Genomic DNA, 26,348 nt, shown 5'->3' with positions numbered 1-26,348 from the left:
GCGGATAGACCGCCGCACCAATGTCTTTACATACAGACCTCGCTTTCTATACAAATTACTATTTTTGACAAAATATAACACAGAAGTATAAGCTTTGTGCAACGTTAGAACCATTTGGCCCAAAACACTGGCATTGCATTTTCTTACATTTTGTCAACTTTAATATTAAGTTGAATAATGTTATGAGTCTGAAATAGTTAACGAGCAATAAGAGTATGTGCCATTGTAACGTATATTTAATGATTTTGATAAAATTATAAATAAAGTTATCAATAAAACTTCTTGGTTTAGTTTTACTTTTTTATTATTTTGACCAAAGAGCGCTTTCACCTAAATAGGCATATTCAAGACTGGTAAATTGTTTACATCGTTTACAGCTTTTATACTACTTCTAACATATTTTGGAGATAAAGAGATCAAATAAGTATTAATCATTAATAACTCCCAAAAATGAACTGTTTTAGTAAACTATATACGAATAGGAGAAGCGAGGAAGGCGTGGCCATGTGGCTGACGGTGTATCATCCCCCCTCCCCTCTCCTCGCTTCTCCCTTGCAGAAGTAAGCAACCATTTGTTTGTTTAAATATTTTATTTTCGTAAATTTTATTCGTTCTAAAAATGTATTTTAATGTGCCAATATGTCTTCTTGCTCATACTGATCATCGTGGTTTCGGATGTGACAGGGTTTAAAGAACATGCTGTATATTTAGCCGTAAATTATTAACATTAACAGTATTCTTTGTTATAGTGGACCGTGTAGAGACTTAAGCCCTCGACTGTACAAAATGTATACAAATCGATTATTAGATTTGCGTAGTATATGATTTAGTACTTGATGACCTGTTTCGCGCTATATGAATACATATCACAGGTGACTGGATAAACAAAGAAGCATATTATATAAATTCGTGGCTCTTAATACGGAAAAAAAAAACTAAACTTTGTATTTGCATAACTATAACGTCTAGAACGTTAAAAACATATCACCATCCCCCTATCCGCACCCGATGGTGCATAGGGCACTACATTTGATCACCAAATGCAGCGTACCTCTATGATCTGTTGCACGAGGGTAAGGGAGATCGGGTTGTGGTCCTGTGGCTAGTGTCTCGGACTCATGGACCAAAGGTCCGTGGTTCGAATCCTACTCTACCCTAACTCGATTCCCATTTTCTAATAGTGAGTTATTTACAACTCGTTGAAAATGCCCCTCAAAATTTAATATTTGGGTAAATCATAGGAGCGCAAATATTTATTTTTACTTAAAAAAAAAAAGGTTATCATTCTTACGCTTTAGGTACCAGTCAAGAGACGGTGAAATTAAAGTGGTGATCATTCTTACGCTTTAAGTACCAGTCAAGGGACAGTGAAATTAGAGTGGTGAACGGGTATTGAAAGGGCTCTCACGTTACTAGAACGAAGAGTTAGCCCATGCTGTGATAGAGGTCGGAAGAGCTCTCTCGGATAACCAGGCGAAGTGGGATTATTTAAAATATTGTGAAGAAGCGATAGAATGTGAATGTTTCTTTGACTAAAAGTACTGTAGGGATAACCTTAGGAGATTTAATCAAGCCGAATATTACACAGTGTGCGAAGTGGCTTTAATACAGCCGATGACAAAATATTAAGCCATGTATTTTATTTTTATGTATTTATTTAATCCAATATATCGTCGTTGCACATCAAATATGGGCCATGTGACTCGGAGCACATTCTGAGAAAATCATTCGACTGTTTGTCATAAAGTAATTAATATTTTAAATAAATATATTAATTTATTGAAAAACACTGTATTTTTCCTACTTCGTCCGTACACAGATGTGTTATTTTCGGATTATTTTATTTTTTCAAATCGTTTTTATTGATATTATCAGAATGTGCCCCGAGTCACATGGCGCATATTTGATGTGCAACGACGATATAATACAAACACATAGTTTACAAAAAAATGTTTATACAATAGGTACATTAAATATTTTCCTTTTTATTTATGGATGTAGCCACTCCACTGGCCTGCAGGCACGTTCCGGAGTGTCAGTGTATTATTGATTTCATACATAATAGTACATACTTTCACATCAATTGTTGTGTAAAAATTCAAAAGAAATATGAAAATTTCAAAAGAAATATGAAAATCTATTTTAAAACATATCTGCATTAATTACCAGTATTGTAAATAAACAAAGAATGAATTTCACCCCCCGGGGAGTTATCAAGATTAACGGAATATTACAACAGAGATGGCGATTTTTTATGAGGAGAAATCATGAAAGTCTTGGTATTTACAGGGCTTACTATCTGTCATGGGCAGAATGGTGAATGTAAATCAGTGTATAAAATGGACATTTAAACCAGCCAATAACGGATCGTAAGTTCTGTACATGTCGAGATATCCATATCTCTTTCTCAAAAATGTTCGCTTTCTCTTTCCAAACTTCAATTTTACAAACATTTAGACAAACTCGAAATATTGTTAAACAAACCAACTGGTCTAAGAAGTATAAAAATTGAAGTGTTAATACGCGCTGCCTAGTGGAGGGAATAATTCAATCGGGTGAATCTCACCCACATCAATAATGATTGACTCAAACCCGCCAATAATAATTCAATTTATTTATTCAATGTATGTACATTAAAAAAATATATTTAAGGCATACACAACACGAAAAAAAAATAGCAATACAATTTGAATGAGAAAAAATGGTAAAATAAAAATACCCAGTAATTAGAGTAGAAGGAAGCTATCCTCTCCGAAGTTTCTTTCAGTAACATAAAAGATGTCGGTATCCGAAGAGATACGGTCTATTAAGGCCCTGATACAGGTCCTAAACCCTATCAATGCCTAGACTTTTCCTTTACAGCCCCGCAATTGCTTATGTTTCGATAATCTCTTTTTAAAAATCGAATAGGGCCTTTGGCCAGTGTCTCGGACTCACGGATCAAAGGTCCGTGGTTCGAACCCCACTTTACCCCAACTTGATTCTCATTTTCTAAAACTTAGTTTTCTACAACTAAAGATATATAATATATAAAAATTTTAAAGAAAAATGGCTCGCCATGAAATATTTGGGTAAATCATAAGGAAATATTCATTTTCACAAAAAAAAAGTATTCAATAACTTTAAGATGTATATTATGAAGCGTAAATATTTGGTTTACAGTTGAATATTTATGTGTAGGTAAGCACATACGAATTTTGTTGAAACTTCGCGGTTTTTACTTTTAATTTGCATTATGTTCTTCGATGGGTCGATTATTTGGGATAGTTGCTGAATGTACATCTTGAGTGGTTTATGCTATGTATATGTGCCACATGTAATGTATATGTTTGTGTATGTTTTATATGTGCGTTCATGTGTGTGCGTGGATGGCTCGGAGTGTACATTCGGTATTTTAATTTTTTTTTTTTTTTTTTTACATTTTTTTTTTTTTTTGCACCACAACAGGCCAGGAGGCCTAATTACAGTGGTGAATTACATCACAGAGCACCCAGGCTTGAGAAAAATCACATTTTAATTTTTGTGTTCTCACCGGGAATCGAACCCGGAACCTTCCATGCGTGAGTCAAGCTTCTTGACCACTACACCACGGAGGCCGCCGTGTAATTTATTACCTCCATGGAAAACGCAAATGTCAACAATTATCCTTTTCTCACTTAAAATTCTTATTTATTTTTTGTCACATTTAATGTTTATATCTTTTTAATTTATGAAAACTTAATTGGTCTTTTTATGTTAAAAAATTGTTGTTCTTAGTACTTATTTTGTATGACTGTATGTTTTCTAAATAAAATAAAATAAAATAAAAAAATAAAATACGTATATGTGCATTTGATCCACCGCGAAAAACCGCGCTGTCATTGCGAAATAGGTACCTGTTAAAAACCTGCGATCTAGTGACATTATTGGCCTAGTGTATCTAATATATATATCGAATGCCCGCTGCCCGCGTTCCTTTAGCCGGGTTATGTCGAAAACTAGTGAAAGGACACGCCGCGGTAGACAATGGCCGAGTGCGGTCACGACGCGTGTGCACTGTGCGGGCACTCACTGTTCCACAGTTCACAGTCTGTCTTTAGTCACCGACTGGGCACGCGCATTCCGTGCCCGCCCATTGTGCCATAATATTGCACCTGGCGACTATTATTCTCTATGCCCCAATTATAATAGATGACTTTAAATCTACGTGGATGTCGGCGTAGAAGGCGGAGCGTGACTCATTTAAACATATAGAGCGAATAATCAATATTTAGACAAGGACGTTCTATTTTAATTATCACCCATGAACCGGGGTATTTTGATGTATATTATATTTCGTCTTTTCCGGATATTTTAACCATTAATAATAATAATTGTAAATCTTTACTAACCGTAATATATACGATGTGATAAATACAAAAAATCTAACAAAATTATTCACGGTTGAATGGTGGACTAATCGCTACTAGATATTTCTTACATTCTAACAAAACCAAATAAAAAATACAGTTATAATAAAAAAGAAAATAAACATAAAAAATCAAGAAAACACATGCAATAAAAACATTATGTTAGTTGTGTATATTATGGTGTTATTTTAATTTATTCTGTTGCTTCTTTCAGATATTCATTTATACTATTAAAAAAAAAAAAAATATTAAAAAAACACCCTTGAAATTTTTTCAATACAATTTTTTTTTTTTTTTTTTGAGAAGCTTATTATATTTTTTTACTCTCATACATATGGGCTCTCTTAGTTTACGCAAAAATAATTGTCTCTCCCAAATAATTTTTTGATTAACTTTTATTCCTGGTTTTATGAAAGTTGCTTAATTCTTGTGTACTAAAATATTCTGGTCTCGATTCAACAATAAGACAAAGCTCCATAGTATAAATACCCATCACTGTTTATAATTAATTAAGCTTGATATGAAATATTAATTTCAAATCTGTTTAAAATGAAATGGAGAAAAAATCAGCTATGCCACTGCTTCATTCCTGTTTTATGGAACATGTTTCTGAACGGAAGAATATTATTTATTAAAATTAATATGCGGTTCCACTCAGACACGCTAGTAGAAAAATTTATATAATTAATTAAGGAAAATAAATAAAATACTTATTAATGTGTATATTTCTATGATTGTAGGTGGTACTCTTAACGCAACAAAATGAATATTTTACAATTCAAAGAAAATAAATTTATAATAATATACGAACAATTGTTCTTTAATGTATTCTATTTAGGTGTATAAACGCGATGTAATTAGCTGTCTTATCAATTTAAACTTGTTTTTAAACTTTTTATTATACTTGTGTCATATAAGAACAAAAAGGAATTTCTGCCAATTTTACCGCAATGCGGAAATGTAAAATTCCGCCTTTCCAAAGACAAAAGTATTTATAATACCAACAGAAGCTTAACTCGTATACCCGCCTATCTAACTAGACATAAATAATTATTTTATTAATAGTTTTAACTAGTTATATTAGATGGAATATGAATTTGGCTAGCTGTTTAATGAATTTTTATAGAAGTTATAAATTTATTATTGAATTCTGAAAAATGTCCTGTCATGTCATTTACTCGGAAGAACCAAACTATCTGGCAAAGTTGTCAATCGTTCAATGAAAGCGAGAGATTTGGGTGTACTGATGGATGATAAGCTTTTATTTAGAGATCACATAAATACAATAGTGGATAAGGCTTATAGGCTTCTAGGGTTTATCTTACGAATCTCCAAGCCGTTCTCATCACCAGATACACTCAAACTTCTTTACTTTAGTTATGTACGTAGTAAACTCGAATTCGCTTAATTAGTATGGTCCCCTGAGTATAATGTATATATTAATCAAACCGAGAACATTCAAAAGAAATTTATAAGGAGCCTAAAATATATTTTTGGTAACATGAAAAATGATTACGGCGAATCTTTGGTTGAATTGAATGTATAATCATTATAAGAAAGGCGTCTCACATGTGGTTAAATTTTTATTTTTAAAATTCTAAATATTTGTTTGATTCGCTGTACATTTTACAACATATTAGTTTCCGTTGTCCTCTTCGCTATACCAGATTAAATTCCCTTTTTACATACGAACATGTAAAAAAATATATACCTTAAATTCATTTATTAGACGTTCACTAAATAGCGCACTAAACTTGGTGAACGCGCATTTGCGATCGCAGGCCCTATGGCATACAATGCTCTCCCAGCAGAGGTGCGAGGCTATGAGAGTGAAGTGATGTTTCGGAAAAACCTTAAAACCCACTTGTTCTCTAAATCATTTGAATAAATCCGTAGCATGTGATAAAGAAATAAATTGTTCTGCTTAAATGACAAATTTAGAAGTTTCAATTAAAATTACTTATCTATAGAATCACTTTGTTAAGCGTTCTTGAGGTATTTATTATATTACGAAAATGGCGCTGTATAAGTTGTCCATAATAATAATAATATGCGTTCATATATGTGTGCATGGATGGCTCGGAGTGTGCATTCGGTATTTTTATTTATTTATTACCAATAATAACCTCCGTGGAAAACACAAATGTTAACGATTATTATTTTCTCATGTTTTACACAAGTTTTTTTTTTGTCACGTTTAATGTTTACATTTTTTACATAATTAAAGAAAACTTAATTGGTCTTTTTATGTATGAAAATCGTTGTTTTTAATACTTAGTATTTATGACTATGTTTTCTGAATGAAATAAAATAAAATATAAACAAACATAATCAGTGCATGTAAGGATTGTTTATTAAAAAGCATGGCATGTCGGTTTTGGATTTTTGTGCAATAACTATAGTGAAGGTGTATAGTGGCTTTTGCATGTTGGTTCGATTGGTGTCCTGACGAAGAGACGAGTACGTCTCTAAACTGGTAGACATAAAATGATATATATTTATTTTTTTAAAAGGCATATTTGCGTTCTTATTATTTACCCGAATATTTCATTTTTTTCAACGAGTTGTAAATAACTCACTATTAGAAAATGGGAATCAAGTTGGGGTAGAGTGGGAATCGAACCGGGGACCATTGGTCCGTGAGTCCGAGACACTAGCCACAGGACCACAACCCGATTTTAAAAAAAATAATTTCGTGCTCTATTTCTTTTAAACTAAAACAATGAACAGGTTTCTTTAAGCGTTGCAGCTAGGTAAGATATAGGCCCCTTTACATTTAGCTGGCACGTTTCAATGCAGGTGGATACAATTGCAACCACCATTGTTATCCTTGGTACATTATTATTTAATAACATTTATGATTTACAATGGAAATATCGAGACATGTTCCGAGAGACAGTCGAACTAGGTAGGGTCGATTTTGGTTATCTAGATCAGAAATCCTTGTACATGGTATGCTTCGAGCGCATTCCAGCACTGGTATTAAAGATATTATATTGTATTCAATTATATGAACTCTAACCTTCAAGCCTAACCTAACATAACACACACACACACACACAACTCAACATATGTACTCGCATTTGCATTATTTCGGTAGTCGACAATCATTATTTCCCCTACATTGTAATATACATGCACAAAAACAGAGTTACGTAATCCTTTGATCCCTGAACATAGAATTAGTAGAATTTTTGAATGTATTTTTATAACTTGAAATCGATAGTATATTTATCTTGTTTTTTAAAAAAATAAACTCTTGAGTATAAAAAAAGTGGTACAAATTTGTACCGTCAGGGAATTGCATTATAAAAACGTTGTTTTTTTTTTATTACGATATTTTTACAAAAATAAATTAAAAACTAACATTATAATCAATCAATAAAAATATTTCTAAAATAAAGAACTTACCTGCCATTATAATTATAATATTGAAGTTGTAAAGGAATAGTCATTTTACACAACCAAACGGGTGATAGCTCTACGCAAAACTGATCCCCAGGTGTCATTTATTGGAATTAATTTTTATTATTATTTTTTTATTTTATTTATTTCGAATACAAACAGATGTACAGGTTAAATTAATAGTTTAAAAAAAAAACTATATTAAATGAATACATAGTAGGGCCTGCCATCCAATTATATGTATTCACTAAATAATACTGTAATATAAAGCGATGACGGCTTGAAGTTTAAACAATATAAATAATAAATATACTATATGTTAAAATAAGATAAATATGGACAAAAAAGGAGATAGTGGAAAGGAAAAGAAGGAAATTGAAAAGGAGGATTACTTCAAAATTGACGAAACTACACAAAAACGTCCAAATATATACCGACAGAAAATAGTAACATCAAATGCATTCTCATATAAGAGAAATATGTGTTATTTTACAACAGGACAAATTTGTATCGTCGGGCAGCAAAAGGTCAAACATTTTTGTAAGTCCATTTTCAAAAAAATAAAAATTCTTCTCTAGCCTTCCTTTCTCCGCTGCTGGATAAGGGTCTCTTCTGTCATGACCCCTGCGCATCCCTGAATGCTGGCGTTGCCTGCAACACCAGCTATCTAGACAGTCTCGTCGGTCCATCTCTTTGGGGACCTTCCGACACTCCTTTAGTTTGCCCAGGGCCTGCACTTCAATATTCGTGCCTATTGCCACACTTTTACCACGTGGTTCATGACATGAGCAACTGGTTCTCCGTCGAATTTCTTCGTTTCTTATGATATATATATATATATATCTATAAGTAAATAGCTTAGTTCGATTTCGCCAAATTAGAATTAGCAGCACTGAAGTGTATTTTTCAGTACTGTGTGCATGGATGACTTTCGTTTTTTTAGTGACAATTATTTATTTATGTCAGTATGAAAACAAAATATATACGTGATTGAATTTAATGTAGATATAACTACAAACAATATTGTTGGCTTTCACGCTGTGCTGTGCATATTTTGTGCATGCTCACGTCTTTCAAACATTAGAACCATTTTTACGACGAGTCATCGTGAGGACGATTAAAAAGGATAATATCAATTAACAATATTATCTTTTGATCGAGATTGTTTTTATTTCGTAAAACATCGCATTGAATTATGCACTTTAAAAAAAAAGGGGTTTTGAAAAAAAATCGCGACAATTGTGTACACACGAGCATTTTCATTCCTTTGAATAACACTTTTTTTATAAATGTCAACTTTTTATAGCATAATGTTATTTGTAAGTATGTTAAGCACTAAGGACCAGTTTCACCATAAACACTTAAGTCAAAAAAGTTAAATAATAAATTGAATGAGAAAAATCTACGTCACCCTCTAGTGATTGATGAGTCACGTGATCCGCGCGGGATTCCGTATTTTCCTTTTTTTTACATTACACACTTTATATTAATATTTATACAAGTGACTAAACGCGACATTAGATCGTTCTTTAGTAATATTCCATGACTAAGATTTGATACATGCATAATGTAACAACTAGTGAGAGATTAAAAAAAAAAAACAAGGTATCGTAGTATGCTAAACGCTATTTCTAAAATGATAATAATATTTCAAAAGGGGTTAAGTTTTTGATCACCCTGGATTTTTAATCCTTGTAAAACACAGAAAAAAATTGCGATTTTTATTTAGCCATAGTAGTTTCCTAAATTAGTAACTGCTAACGCTTTATACTCATCATCAATCCCTTTCCACGCCTAATGGTGCATAGGGCACTGCATTGGTACACCAATCGCAGGGTATCTTGAGCATTTTGTTACATGGAGGTAAGATGATCAGTCTTACGTTTCAGGTACCAGTCCAGGGACTATGAAGTATTCTAGTGTAAAAATACCCTTTTAAATAAATATTTCATATGAACCATGTCGGGAATCGAACCCGAGACCTCTTGCATGGCAGGCAAACGCCTTGACCATTGCACCACGAGGCCGACACTAGTAACTGCTAACGTTTTATACTCATTGCCATGCTAACTGCTAAAAGTTTTGTACTAACCGTAATATGCTTAATGTTATCTGCTCAATCCACGATCTTTTATTGTCATATCCGAACTATTCTCAATATACCTGCATTAAAGGAATTTCGTTATGCTTAGTAAACCTTAATTTCTTTTCACTTTTTATTTATAAATAAAGAAAAAAATATGATTGTAACGGTGTTTTTATTTTTTCCGTCCGACGTCGGATACATTTTCTACAAAGGCTTAAAACATACATACCATTTTGAACTACCTGAATAAGAGACTTCTTGCGCCCTATGGGACAACCGGCACGTATTACATTACCGCGCCATGCTTGTACGCCATGTTTGTTAGAAGCGCACTCGGCGGGCATTAAGTCTGACGTCAAATGCAGTTACGCCAACTGCGAGCCTTTTTATAAATACTCGTTTTTAAGTACAAAAATATAAAAGAAAATTTGTGTTTTACATTGATAGAATCGTAAAAATCCACTCTAAATATTTTATGTATTTTCAACGTTATTCCCGATTTGTAAAAATACCCTAATTTAATTATTTTTCACTGCAGATTTACAAAGCTAATACTAATTATTCCATACACTCAGTGTATTATATCAATTTATCATTTCCATCACTAGTAGCAGCTTTGTATTATTTCTAAGTAAGTATGACTATTACTGTTTTAATATCAACTATATTACAACTTTGATACCCGGATATCATTACCTATAAAATATCATGCCATTTTTTGTCCAGCTATTATGATCATAATGACAAGAGAACTTAAGGTGGACTCTTGCGTTCCGAACAGTTAAAATAAAATGTATTATTAATATCATTTCGTATTATTCCTCACAAGGCTAGTTTTTCATTGAATATTTGAACCTGAAACTGACAATCCGCTCATATAATATATATAAATATTATTAATAAACATGGTTAAAATATACTAGTATTAATATCATTTACCCTTGTAATTCAATTGCGGAGATAAAAACATGCGCAATAAATGTGTACTATTTTTATATTACATATTTTTCCACAGGCAACTTCAAACACACTCTGAAATTTTATGACAAAGAATTTCAACAAAAAATCGTGTTATGGTTAAATAGCTCCAAATTACGTAGCTCGTATAATTTTTTTATTTTTTTTCAAGTTAAAACTTGGTTGTGTTTGAAGATTGAACCCCGCTCTACCACAAATTTGTTGTTTTTTTTTTTACATTGACATAGTTTATACAAAGTCAATTGTCTTTTGTATGCTGACGATGCTGTACTCCTTGCTAATAACAAAGAGGAACTGCAATTCTTGGTAACAAAGGTCTACGATGTATGCAAGAGAAGCGATTTGCTGATGAATGTCGATAAATCGAATGTGATGGTTTTTGAAAGAAATGAAAGTATGACTAAATGTGAAATCACTGTGAATGGAGTTATACTAAAACAAGTAGAGGAATTTGTGTATCTGGGAAGTATGTTCACTAGGGATGGAATGACTGAGAAAGATATTGAAAGGAGGGTGAGTGCCGGGAACAGAGTGAACGGTGCACTTAAATCGACCTTGGCAAATAAATGGTTGTCACAAGAGGCAAAATTGGCAGTTCACAACGGAGTCCTGGTCCCATCCCTGATGTATGGGAGCGAAGTATGGACTTGGAAAAACAGGGATGAAAGTAAGCTGAATGCTGTCGAAATGCGATCTCTCAGGCGAATGTGTGGTAAAACTATGTACGATAGATGCACAAATGTTGAGATCCGTACATTATGTAAGGCTGAGACAAGCATTATCGACAAAATCAAGAAAGGAGCTCTGCGCTGGTTTGGACATGTAGAACGAATGGACAGCGAGAGAACGGCTAAGAATATTTACAATGCGAATGTTGATGGATGCAGAAATAGAGGAAGACCGAGAAAGACATGGCATGACCAAATCCAACAAATACTTAAAGATGGACATGTCAAAAGTCGGAATAATCGGCGCGCGTGCATGAGAAGATGTATGAATGTAGAGGAAGCGAGATCTGTATGCAAAGATAGAGTGTTGTGGCGTTCTATCCTCTCTGCCTACCCTTACGGGGAAACGGCGTGATGGTTTGTTTGTTTGTTTTTTAGTTTATACAACTTGTACGTAGTTTAGATGCCTCAAAAAATGAAATGTTTCGGTAAATCTTAAGATCGCAAATATTTCATTAAAATCGTTATTTTTCAAAATCTGAATTTCTAAAAACACCTTTGAGTACACATTTCATGTCGATCTTAGGATTCGAACCCAGAACCTAAAGCATGTCAAACATGCTAATCATTATACTGTGAGGCAGACAATGCACGTATTTCAAAATTATATGTATTTAAGAAAAATGTTAGCAATTTGCTGCACATCAATAGGGACAATGTTGTCGATCTTTTCAAAGTTCGAGACTAGTTTTAGTTGACGAAAATTTACTAGTCTGCCTTTCTTCCATACTTTTATTTGCTTATTACATATCTTGATATTTTTTCGTTATTTATTTTTGTATTATTAAATTTAGTTAATTAATATAATTTAGTACATGACTCAACATTACATTAATACATATAGATCTAATAAGTCAAGTCTTTTTGTCATTTTGTTCTTTTGATGATGAGAAGTGCGAAGTGAGATGAAGATGGTCAGACTTGACTTATTAGCTCCATGTGTAACAATGTAATACTTAGTGATCATTCTAAAAATAAAATAGGATATAATTCATTGGTTAAGTACCTATGCCTTGTTAAAGAAGCTTGTGTAACTTTTAAAAAAAAATGTGGTTAAAAACAAAGCTGTTCTATATTTATATCTGATATTTTTTTCATCATCATTCCCTTTCCGCACCTAATAGTGCATAGGGCACTGGATTGGTATCTCGATCAATTTTGTTACATCAAGGTAAAGTAATCAGTCTTACGCTTCAGGTACCAGTCCAGGGACAATGAAATACCCTAGTGTAAAAACACCCTTTTTAATTAATATTTCATATCAACCATGTCGGGAATCGAACTCGAGACCTCTCGCTTGGTAGGCAAACGCGCTGACCATTACTCCACGAGGCCGATAATATTTTTATACGATATTTTTTTATGTTATTATTATGGATAACTTAAATAGCGCCATTTTCGTAATATAATTTTTTAAGGGCGCTTTACAAAGTGAGTTTATATATAAATAAATTTGATTGAAGCTTTTAAATTTGTAATTTATTTTGTTATCACATGCTACTGATTTATTCAAATGATTAAGAGAACAAATGCTTTTTTTCCGAAACATCACTTCACTCTCACAGCCTCGCACCTCTGCTGGGAGAGCATTCCATGCCATAGGGCCTTCGACCGCAAATGAGCGTTCACTGAATTTAGTGCGCTGTTTGCGTAGAGCTATAATAACTTTTTCTCTCGCCGTAGACGTAGCTGATCTAAGCGTAAGACGCCTGTCAGCTAGTTCGTCTGGAATCCATAGTTCCCTTCGATATTCCGGAGCAGAGTTGTGCAGTGATTTATACATAAGCCTACACTGTTTGTATTCCACCCTCTGTGAAAAACGTAGCCAGTGTAATTCCCGAAGTAATGGAGTTAAATGACTGAACTTGGAGATTCCGAAAATAAATTTCGCTGCAGCATTTAATACGAGTAGGCGAGTCATTTTGTTCATTGGTAGACCTGCATATATACCATTACAATAATGGATTCATTAATTGATGTTATCTTCTTTGAAATTATATTTTTTATTGTTTTATTCTTTATTAGTTACAATTTATTTTTCTTGATTGGTATTCTATTGCATCGCATGTTATTAAAACTTAATTAATTTTACTATGTATTTTTTTTATCATTGTGGCTTAACATGGGCATTGGCTAAAAAGCCTTAATAAGTTCATGAATCTGTAAACGAGTGTATTTTTGAAAGAATAATGAAAAAAATATGATTATTATTAATTATTGTTTGAAATATGACGAAATAGGTGTTTTTTTCGTTTCACAAATGATCGATGTACGCTATAGCGCCTTATGCACTACTGGGTATATAAGAAAATGTAAAAAAATGACAAATCGAATTAAATATCAAATGAAAACGTGCTTTGTCTCTTCTGTGTCTTGTTGTCTGCTAATGTCTCCTGTAAGTCAGAGGCTGTGTTCTAGATTAATTCAGTATTGTCCGTATTAATCTCGATTTCGTTACACTTCAAGGATATCCTGCATTTAATTAATGGTCCCGGCCGCCATACTCGTGTACCGGTCACACTTTAACTACCTACTGTTCACTTCATGTTAACTTACCTGTCTAATACAAGAGTACATAGATAATGTACTTGCACGCCACCTATTTAATATTTATGATAGTATCCATAAGTACTTCTCTTTTTTTTAATGCTTATGTTAGTAGTCGGCGTAACACTTAAAATATCTTAATGTTATTTAATATTTGTATATAACCATTTACTGACTTTTATATGTCTACCGGTTTCGAGACGTACCCTTCTCTTCGATCATTCGTACAACCTTTCAATATAGCCCATTATACGATGTTTTATTGTAATGGTCGCCCTATATATATATATATTAAACTTATGTCCCTCCCTTCATCCCCTCCCTCTTTTTTCAACTATTTCTCCCACAACATCAAACATTTTCATAACCTAATCAGTACGTGTAAGGGTTGCCTACTAAAACCATTTGGTTTCGAATCGGCATGTTGGTTTTATATTTTTGTGGATAGTGGGTTTTGCATGTTTGACGACTAAGTTAATGGTTAAAATATTAATAATACGAAAAATATAGATTTTAGTTTGACTTCTGGCTTCTGACTGGTTTGTTTATTTTGACGTAATTTCCTGTCGTCCTTATAAATGATATTTAAGCAGACTTTTAAGCATAATTTCATAAATTATATCGATGGCACTGCTCACTGATTGAAAAATATTATTTTTTCTCGTAAATTAAAATATTTTTTTTCCTTTTGTTTCAGGTAAGGCTCAATATTCCATGAACGAAAAGCACTCAGGGTGAGTATTTTCAAAATTTTATCTCATAGGCAAAATTTTTTATCGTCTTAGAGCCGGGTGAATTAGGTACCCTAGCTGGAAGGTCAACGAAAACTTAAATTACTGTAATAATTTTATACAAATAATAAGATAAATTAAAAAAAATAAGGCTAGAAACATCCCCCGAAATTAAAATATTTTACAACATAGAAAGATATTTTTATAACTGGCTTTTTAATACCAAAATATTCTCAAATATTATTAAATTCACAAGAAAATAAATTTTACCTCGCATATGATTATTTTATCACCCCAAATATAAGAAAACATCGTCCTTATTAAAAAAAAAAACTAACAAACAATTCCTTAAATTTTATTTATTTAAGCTTTCATTAGTTACTTTTATAACATCTTAAGAACTAATATAATATAAACTTTTAGTGAAACTACAATTTTGTGTAAAATTTCTCAAAAATATATTTTTCAAATTAATTTAAATTTTTCAATCCTTTCCATTTCTTTTATTTCTTCAGGTAACTCATTGTGCACCTTTAATTCCCTGTACAATGAGTTTTGAGATTTTGTTTTTCTCCTCATTGTTATCTTTTTTTATCCCTAGTTTTATTGTACGACATTGTTGGTAGATAGATAGACATTAATTTAGATACTGGCATTTAAAACATTCATTCTATTTCTAGTATTAAATTATTTTATTGAGTATATTTAGAAAATAAGAAAAAATGTAGGTACGTTTCACTATTTATTTTGAACTTCATGTTCCCCTTCTAATAAAATGTGAGTTTCTTCTTGTTGGCGACGATGGATGGTAAAAATGTTTATTAAGTTTTGTATAAATAAAAAAAAAACGAATGCCCCGAGCTTAGTACTGAATGCATTATTTAAATGTATGGTGGTAGTGTGAAACAATCGATTTCCCTCGTATTCTCACGAGCTGGCGGTTTCTTTTGTTTTTTCCTCGCCATTTTGTTTATGTGGTTTTTTATTGCTTTTGTTAGAATTCGCACCGAATCTGATTTGACCTTAGCTGTCTCTGGGGCGCGGGCGTCATCTAACATGGAAAGAGAGAAAATTTCGCTTTTTCTTATTTAAATCGGATTTATTTTTTATTCTGGCATACTTACTGGAATTATCTCGAACAATCACGCGAAATGTTAACAATACACCATTACGAACTGTCAACATATTTATATTTAAGAGAGTCATTTCTTTGACACATCTTTAACAATTAAAAAATAAATTTAAAGTTATTTTTCACTCTTATTGTGTCAACGTCGAATGCAAAACTTTTTTTGCATTATAACAGGCCAGGGCCGCGATTTCAATGGGAAGTTAACATTTATTCATCTTCAATTTTATCTACAAAGTGAAATTAAGTTTTCTGTATGAAAAGCAGAATATGCATACATTTTTTCCTTTTAAACATGTTTAATTATATGTTACCGATGAAGATACTTTAAATGTTCATGTAAATATACTCATTTTCGTACACAAATATCGAATTTTCTTTATACAGTCGAAGATAATTCTGTTAATTTCGCATTGTAATCGGCGCATGTATATGCAAATACTGAAAAGAAAGAAAATTATGTGATATTTCGCGAAACAAACTCAAATCGGATTATTGTTTTTTATAAATTATGGAAAATTGATTATAAAACTTGTACGAGTATATTGTAAATTTACAAGCCAAGGCAATGTTGCGATCTCTTTTACCTAGTTTTACTGCTGGATGTGGGTTATACTGAAAATTCCATGTCCATTTATATTTATATATCAAAGTTTTATTGCAAAATTTATCATTGTACTCGTATATTGATCAAGTTAGTTTACGAACATCTGCTACAGGAAATGTTGACAAAATCAAAACACTTCCATTAAAAACAGTACATTGCTAATCCTTTGTCTATGTAAAGCAAAATAAACTTAAAATCAATATTTTAGTAAATAGCACAAATATTAGTTTGTGACTGCCTAAAATTTTAATTTTGATTTGCTAACAAACATGAATTCTGCCTTGGCCAGTTTTTTTTTATGCTTACGAAATATGTAAAATAACTCGGTTTTTTTCTAAATGTAACACGATGTTATCCTAGCGTTCGCAAAAGGTTTTTTTCAGCACAGTCTTAAGATTTCTCCATAATATACTATACATTTGGTGATAAAACTTAATAAATATTCTTTCGATACAGTGTTTTAATCAAACTTCTTGGTTTTCTGACCATCGATCGCATCTATATCATAATAATAAATGTACAATAAAACGATACTGAGTTTGATTGATTATTTTCGTAACGGAACGTTTGTTTATTTATTTTATTACCTACTAATAAAATGCGTTCACAGATAATGTTTACACATTACTTATTAATCCGTCTAACCTAATATGCTTTATAATGTCGGTTCGTACGAGTATAAATAAGAACTTACGTCTAATATGTAAGCCATAACGCCTTTCAGTCGTGTTTTTGTGTCATTTTCTCTCACGGCTTTAATGCAATATCGATATCATTAATCTAACTATATTATATATTTAGTTCGTTTTATTCCGCACGTAAAAAACCATATCTCAGCTCGGTAACCATATAATGTTTTTTTGTCATTCACGTGTTAACCAGTTTAAGTGGGGTGGTGAGGTACGCGAAAATATTATGCAGTTGTGGTCGTCCATCAGAAAAGAGATCGAACGGCAAATTAAAGTATTTTTTTGATCTTATAAAAAATCAAACAAGAAGCGTTCATATCTTTGGTGACACCTAAATTAAAGAAAAAGAAAAAAGAAAAAAGAAGAAAGAAGGTCAAATATGTTTATTTTAAATGTCCATAAACAAAGATAACTTTCATCTTCGGGTGGCAAAATATTTTTCACAATACAATAAATGCAATGTTTTCGATGTGAGCTTATTACAGGTTTTTTTCAAATTGATTTTATACCATTTTACGCCCTTGTATTATTATTTTTTTGATCTCTAATCCAGAGTATTACAAAATACACCCCTGTAATCAGTAAAATCTTATCTAAAAATTCCCTTATATATTATGAACGTGGTATTAAAAATATTATTATTTTTCGTTATAGGCAGGCAATATACCTACCCTATTCTGTGTTCGATGTGAGCTTATTACAGGTTTTTTTTTTTCAAATTGATTTTATACCATTTTACGCCCTTGTATTATTATTTTTTTTATGTCTAATCCAGAGTATTAAAAAATACACCCCTGTAATCAGTAAAATCTTATCTAAAACTTCCCTAATATATTATGAACGTGGTATAAAAAATATTATTATTTTTCGTTATAGGCAGGCAGCCTTTGCTGATGCACCTATATCTTGTGTACTGCTTTTTGTCTGCTTTCTTCTTCCTTACAAAAAGCATCCAAACGGTTTTTGAACCGGTTGACCGAAATGGAATGGGCAACTAGACTTGGTAATTTATTCCAGTCTGAACCCACCCTGCTAAAAATAAAGTTTTTATCGGGATTGAGGTGAAGCTGGGGACGATAGAGCTTCCAGTTATGACCCCGTAAATTTGTGTTGGGATTTAATTGATTCATCTCATGCAGGGGGCAGTCATAGTAATTATTAAGTATCTTATAAGTTTCAATCATGTCTCCTCTCTTCCGTCGTTCTCCCAATGATGTAAATCATACTGCTTTTAATCTACAGTGGTAAACCATCCTTTTGAGTAATTCGGGGATTTTTGTAGCATACCTTTGGACCTTTTCCAATAGCTCAATGTCTTTAATAAAGTAGGGTCTCCATTCTTGATATCCATATTCCGTTAATGGTCTTTCATAGTTCTTGTAAATTAAAAAAAATATCTCTCGAGTAATGTTTTGGAATGCCTTTTTAATAAAATAAATATGCTTTTGCAATTATCGTGAGTTTTCAGTAATTCATCTTTTTATGATTTTTTTAAAAAACGATGTACTTTTTGTTAATTTGACCTCATATACAAATTTCGTTTGCATCGAAAGAATGATTTAATAAATTCCACGCTGGCAAAAGATTAATTAAACGATGCTTTTTTTTTAATTATCCTTTTTCATAGACATGCACACACTCTGCTCTACCCAGCTTTAAGTGTTGTTTCAAGCATTGTATACCATACTGACTGGATATTTTTTGTGGTCGTTTGTCAATAGATATATTGTCAGTAGTAATTTTTAACTGTGGGAAAACAAACTGGATTTGTGAACTTGAAGAGATATCGGACTATTTACTAACGGATTGTTCCGACGGCAGTCGCCAAAAAAACTGTTCAACTGATAAGTGTAAAATATCGATTAAATTCAACACAAAACAAGATGTCCGTGAGTTCAGACACTTATTATTTTATCCGGCTTATTTTCTTTTTTATTACGTAATGTCTATTATACAGCTCGGCGTGTTTTAAATAAATCATTTTTGATTCAGAAGTTTTTCTACGTTAGCGGAATTTACAATACATACGAATAATTCAAATGTAAATATATCTATAGTAAAATGTTCTATTTACATAATTATTTCGTTCAAAAAGACCTAGTAATTAACAAAATAAATTCATTAACAACTAATAACTGATACCGAAATGTTTCTTATTAATAACAAAACGGTCTTAGACGTTTGAACCCAGCCTTTCCGAAAATATACGACAAATAATATAACCTCAATAATGTACATTTTGGGTAAATCATATATACACACATCTTTAATTATAGGAATAAATATGAAAGTATCACACCAATCGAGTCACTTTATTGCCCCCTGGTTAAAATTCGTTTAGAATATATTTCTCCAGTCTGGTCGCTCCATTATCGTGTACATTCTGATTCACTCGAGCGCGTCCAGAAGAAATGTCTAAAATATATTAATTTTAAACTTCATATTCCAGCTGCTTGATTTAATTATAATCAATTGTTGTTTTCAGCAAATCTTTTGAGACTTTCTGATAGAAGAATCCTAACTGACCTAATATTACTTTTTAAAGTGATCAATTCATTAATTGACTCCTGATTTGCTGGAGTTGGTGTGTTTCCGTGTACCTGCTCGACATACCCGCCACAGATCTCCTTTTTGTTCTGCAACTTCTAGGACCAACTATCACATGCACTCGCCTATCCCCAGGCTCCATAGATATGGCAATCAGTATGAGGACAAGGCTGATATATTTGGTTCTGGACTTGATAGTTATAAAACGAGTCTGATTTCTTTTTTTCTCTCGCGTAACTAATCACTGTCGGTACATATTTTGTCATTTTTAAGTAGTTTCGGCCATTATAATTAGTTGCAAAAAATGACTTCTGGGGATCAGTTTTGTGTAGAGCCATCACCAGTTCAGTTCATTCAATTCAGCCGAATGAATTTCACCCACATAATAAAGGTTTTAGCTCCCTTACTTCACAAAAGTCAACAGATGGAAGAGTTGAGGAAATGTGGATGTTTAAACATGGGCAGAATGGTGAATGTTAACGTGTGTAAAGTGGCCACTCAAACCAGCCAATGACAAGTCATAAGCTTTGTAAATGCCTAGACTTCCATATTCCCTTCTCAACAATGTTTTCCCTATCTGTTGAATTAAATTTAATTATCCAGTTGTTTTGGCGTTTTTTGCTCATGCCACTTGAATCGCACTTTCATCATCATCATCAGCCGTCTCTTGTCCAATGTTAAACATAGGCCTCCCCCTTTAGTCTCCATATTTCTCTATCCTGAGCCAACCGCATCCAACCACTTCCTGCAACTCGTCTTATGTCATCAGACCACCTTGTCTGAGGCCTGCCGACACTTCTTCTACCCGTTCTGGGTCGCCATTCCAGGACTTTTTTGGTCCATCTAGAGTCTGTGATTCTGGCTATATGACCAGCCCAGCTCCATTTCTGGTTGGCAGCCCTATGAACCACATCGGTGATCTTTGTTCTCGCTCTAATCCATGTATTGGTTTTTCTGTCTCAACGAAATACCCAGCATTCTTCTTTCCATGGCTCTCTGTGTCACTGATAATTTGTGTAAAACTTTTTTCGTGAACACAAAAGTTTCACAGCCATATGTCAGTACAGGGAGAACACAAGCATCAAAAAGTTTCTTCATTAAGTAATGTAATGGAGCTACTTAATTGTGGCCGTCCAAAATAACCCCCGATAATGATAGAATCGCTTTTTAAAATGTTAAAATTCGCTCAAAACCATCTTTTGATTTCTTTGATCAATTATAATGTATCGCCAGAGATTAGCGCAACCAGTAATTGTGCGGGTACGTAATTAGCACTACAGCGGTAAGTTAAATTACAATTTCCTGTAACAGTTGGTACACAGAGCTGTGCCCGATATGTAATAGATTAAGATTTATATTATTCGTACATTAATGCCGCAAGTATTTGGAGCATGTCCACTGTGGCGTATTAATCCGCTGCCGCTGGTTATGTCATCCGCCGCGAGTGGCACTTTCTTGCTTAGAGACGTCGCGCACGTTTTCTGTGAAACAAATGTTAGAAAAAAAAAGTTGCTAATTCCTATATTTTACAAATATGATAAAGAATATTAAAATAAAAATTCGTTTATAGTTTTATTCCACTTTTATTTATAACTTTTTACTAGTGACCGGGTTTCGTCGTGACCGACATCTTCAGACTAGTGTAGGGTTGCCATATTTTGCTTGGGTCCGATCGGGACGCTCTGGAATACGGATATGTTGTAACAAAAAGGGCAATTTTATAACGAATTTTCGGAAATATAATAAAAATGATTTTCTTGCATTTTATGTGGTGCTTCTTGCGGAAGAAAGACGGCTGTCTATATTTTTTCTATGATTCCAAATTAACATATTACTGCAATATTGATTATACAGTCCCTTGCAGCAGACGATATTTTTTATCTGTCCTTTTCATTGGGCCAACATCAAAGATATATTTTTTTCCACTATGGTTTTATACATTTTTCTTTCACGGAACCTATCAAATCGAGGCAAGAACAGCTTCTATAAAGTTCTTAAGATATTTTAATTGCTGAAACCATTTGCCACCTTATTTTCACATTCATTGTCCGTACGGCTGTGATTTTTGTTGATTAACAGCGTTGCACTGTGTAAGTTTAAATCGTGACATTAAAGGCTTCATCGGGACGTTGGTACAGCGGGCTTAATAACGGTGATAGTCCCGATATATCGGGACGGATAGCAACCCTAGACTAGTGGGAGACTAAAAGTTTAGTCAGTTAGTTTAGTCTCCCTTCAGTCTGACGATGTCGGTCACGACGAAACCCGGTCACTGGTAAAAAATTATAAATAAAAGTTGAATAAAACTATACATGTATTTTTATTATTATAATTAAAATGCAGTTCCACCAAGAAATGTCAGTAGAAAAACTCAATCTATGATAAAGATTTATAAAAAGTTAACAAAATGAAGATGAATTTCTTTGTATTTTCTTTTCAAAATTTAAAATTGCTCATACAGTAGAACCAGTTAAATTAATATGTAGTTTCTGTAAATAAAGTTACATTTTATACTCCTAGTAGCCATCCACATTTTTTTATATGAATGATATGCAGTTTGAAAATATTGTTTTAACACGACACACGGCAAAAAAAAAATATATCGAATTTTTTTTTCAGAGTTGTAAAAATAATATGTTATTTATGTATTTTGTCCAAATAAAATAAAAATAAATGGTCAAAGTAATATTTTTATATAAACCTATTTTAACATTAGCTTATTACATGCGGAAATATGAATCGACACTTAGTACTAAACACAAGAGCGAATTCCCAACGACAAGTAATTAGCATTCGTGTAAAATGATTTTTTTTCGGTACAAAAGCGATATGGAGATGGTCATGTGTGAAATGGATTTTCAGGAAAATGTATGGGGTAGAGACCATCGTTTTTTGAAAATAAAAACATGTTTGCTTAGAAAATAACTGAATATTGTGTTTCGCTTCTTCCCTCATAAAAAAATTTCCCGTTGAAACAAACTCGAATTTTGTCGAGGAACTTCTTTAGCAAAGGCCTTTATAGGCAAAAATAATCATAAAATTTCAATACACACTTCTTTTTCGAGTTTTCAAAATCTTAAATTGATATTTTATATATTGAAAGTGCAGAAATTAGTAAAATAATCCCAATAATCAATAATGTTTAATAAAATTCTCAAAAAGCAAATTTTTTCATTAGCCCTTTTTTTAAATTTAAAAAAAAAAAATTATACATGGAAATATAATACCAAAAATACACTTCAGAAAAGTACATCTTAAAATTAAGCGATAACATAAATTGGAAAAAATGCCCACAAAGACTTCAGCGTCTGAGCGTGAGCCATTCCCTTTTTAATTATTAAAAAGTTTATAGCATATAAATATGGTATGTCATGACCATGAAAAGAAAAGAAAAGGAAAAAAAATACAGGACACTTAGAACATAGTGGTATTTTTCTATACTTACGAGTACAAAAACCACCAGAATTGAGGTGCATTTATTTTCTAATAGTTCTTATCAATAATAAATCTTACGTCAGAAATTCCACTCCTTCCTCACAGTTTATTATCTTAAAAAATAAAATATTTTTTTGGGTTTGCAAGACGTTAATCATCTCAAAATATAAGTCGCGTAAAGGACTAAGTCATTTTTTTACGAATATGTTGCGAATACAATCTCACAACTAGTATGTCATTTTCATTAGGTGTTTTTGAACAGTATTTAAATTATTATTCTACGCCAACGTTTAAAGTTAATTTTCTTTCTTTTATACGATTCGCAAAACAATAGCTGTCGGACGACAGACCATGCATGCCGGCACCAGTCACTCTTACTTGTACCAGCAAGCTGCCATGTGTGGCGAATTTCGTTCCAACGAAAGTGATCACGTTATTTCGTTGCCATATCGGGCGCCATGAGACATGTGTATCGCTCTCATTTTCCTTCGTATAGTTTTTGTTTGCGGTATGAAAGGCGACGTATTTGTTTTATTTAAGCATTTCTTTCCCAACAATAAAGTGCACTTTAAGACCGTTATGTCCTTTTGCGGATAATAATGCTATTGAGGAATGTAAATATTGTATTGCGGTTGTAAAAATTTTCTTTTGTGATCAATGACCGTTGTGTGTTTTCCGATTTCGTTATGACTGCTTTGTGTCTTTTAACAAACGATATCGATTTTATGTACTTATGTTTGACGTTTCTGTTCACACGCGTTTTTTGTCAAATTGAAAATGAAATTAGTTTCATAATTTAAAACATTCTACTTCTATTTGTTTATTAAATTTTATTAAGTACTTTCGCTTTATGAAAAATGGTTAAGTTACCCCCTAAAAGACTGTGCTAAAAAATCCATCTGCAAACAGTGCCGTAACGTCGTGTTGTATTTAGCAAAAGACGCGATATTTAAAAATAAAGGTATTTAAAAATAAAATAAAAACACTTACATATAAACCTACTATTTAATAATCTTTTTTTTTCATAATTAAAAAAAAAGTAAAATTTAGGCCTGTTATAGCAAAATACGGTTTGATTCAAATCGGGTTGTGGTCCTGTGGCTAGTGTCTAGGACTTACGGACCAAAGGTCCGTGGTTCGAATCCTACTCTACCCCAACTTGATTCCCATTTTCTAATAGTGAGTTATTTACAACTCGTTGAAAATGGCCTTCAAAATTAAATATTTGGGTAAATCATAAGAACGCAAATATTTCTATTCATAAAAAAATATATATTTTAAAATATAAGATAAATATCAAGTCTTGTATTCTATGTACTTACAGTTTACAGTTTACAGTTTTTTTTGCACCACAACAGGCCAGGAGGCCCAATTACAGTCGTGAATTACATCACAGAACACCCGGGATTGAGAAAAATCACATTTAATTTTTGTGTTCTCACCGGGAATCGAACCCGGAACCTTCCGTGTGTGAGTCAAGCGTCTTGACCACTACACCACGAAGGCCGCCATACTTAGACTCGTGTGATATTATAGCCACACAAGAGTTAAACTCATGACTTACATGAAAATATAAATTAATATCTAACTATAACACTTTTTGTTTTTATATTTCTGTAGTTACCTTAGCCAAAATCTTTTTTTATGTCTGAATCTGATTTCACTGAGATATTAAAATATAAAATATTTTTCAATGTTTGCTTTCCAATCCCCGTTCTACGACGTCTGCGAATTTTTAAAAACTTTAATTAAACTGGCGTTTATGACTGGCGTTCAGTCATTTTTCAAAAGTATTTTCGTTCTTATGATGAACCCAATATTTCAATTTTGGAGTTGAAAATGGAAATCAAGTTGTCCGACCTCTGGTCCGAAAGTCCGCGACACTAGCAACGGGACCATTCGGTTCAAAAATATATTATGTAAATGCACGACATAATCCTCAATTTTCTGTAAAAATTTTAACTGTTATTTTTTTATGCATTTTAGACATTTTTGTATATCCACGAACTCATTTTTAAAATGCAATCTTAGGTAGCATTGAATTTTCTAATTACTTCAAGATTATCAGTAAAAATCTTTATGCAATAACATTCTTAAGGTTAAACAGCGCTTTGATTTTGGTTTTGCTCTTCGGTATAGATCGTTTGTATTTTACGTGAGTAGTAAGCTAATTTGACTATTTATTTGTGATAATAATTGATTTCGCGTATTTCCCGATTTATTCCGAGTCGCCAACAAATGTACCGCTAGATCCGCCATTCGAAATCAATTATTAATTCCAATGGTTAAACAATCGCGCCTACGCCATACCTAGATTAACTTCTACTGCGTTTTAAAATTAATCATTTCTTAATTCCACCGGAGCCTTCGGGAGCCTTTTCTTTTAATTATAATTCTATCTCTAATCCCACGTAAGTATCTACATTAATATTTACATTCAACGTATCAATCAAACAAACAATAAATAAAATACAACCAGAAATATTATTTACGAGCCCACGCTAAGTTAGAGACAATTATAACATTTATTTCAAATTACCGCGTTAATAATAGGATTACCCATACAGAAATACTCTGCTTCATTAAGTGACTTAACCTTCTTACTGCCTACTGACAATCTGTAACACAATAGAACTTTCTGAGGTCATTTTGTAATATTACTCATTTTTATATTATTTGTAACCTTAAATCGGAAGCCTCAACGCCGTTCATCTCGCTTAAAATTGTTCATTTTCTACAAAACCATCAAAAGTAAATAGGTTCGTTTCATTAGAAATTAATATTTCGCTTCATTATCGACCAGAATAGAATTAGCATGTTCGCAAATTTTATAATTTTCTTTACTATAAAAAAACCTACCTGAGTTCCGAAATAAAAATAAAACGTCATTAAATTGTTTCGTTTTTTGAAATTTTCCAGCCTTTGTCTATTCTTTCAGATTTACATACAATATGAGATTAAATTTCTCCCTTAGCTGTGCGTACAAAAATCACTTGTTTACATCAGTATTTCATGAAGAAAATGAGATTTTTTGGATGAAATTTCAAATTCCCATATTACCGAATACGACGCTTATCA

The 26,348-nt window shown here is 32.4% G+C and overlaps 2 protein-coding genes and 1 long non-coding RNA gene across 3 annotated transcripts in view; 2 read left to right on the top strand and 1 right to left on the bottom strand.

The window, feature by feature from the left end:
• Positions 1–26,348, top strand: part of Naa15-16 (N-alpha-acetyltransferase 15/16) — a 330,864-nt gene that overhangs the window by 49,865 nt on the left and 254,651 nt on the right. The window lies entirely within an intron of this gene.
• The window catches only part of LOC148285046 (uncharacterized), a 105,345-nt gene that overhangs the window by 31,383 nt on the left and 47,614 nt on the right, over positions 1–26,348 (bottom strand).
• On the top strand, positions 10,989–13,042 carry LOC148285048 (uncharacterized). Its single transcript, XR_015823078.1, has 2 exons — positions 10,989–11,083; positions 11,964–13,042. It is a non-coding gene; the product is annotated as an uncharacterized LOC148285048 (long non-coding RNA).

This window comes from Micrasema longulum, unplaced genomic scaffold (genome assembly GCF_059751315.1).
Source record: "Micrasema longulum isolate JH-2025_06_02 unplaced genomic scaffold, ASM5975131v1 h1tg000067l, whole genome shotgun sequence".
NCBI lineage: Eukaryota > Metazoa > Arthropoda > Insecta > Trichoptera > Brachycentridae > Micrasema > Micrasema longulum.
Note: the sequence above shows the minus strand (reverse complement) of the source record. Positions and strands in the feature narration are given on the sequence as shown.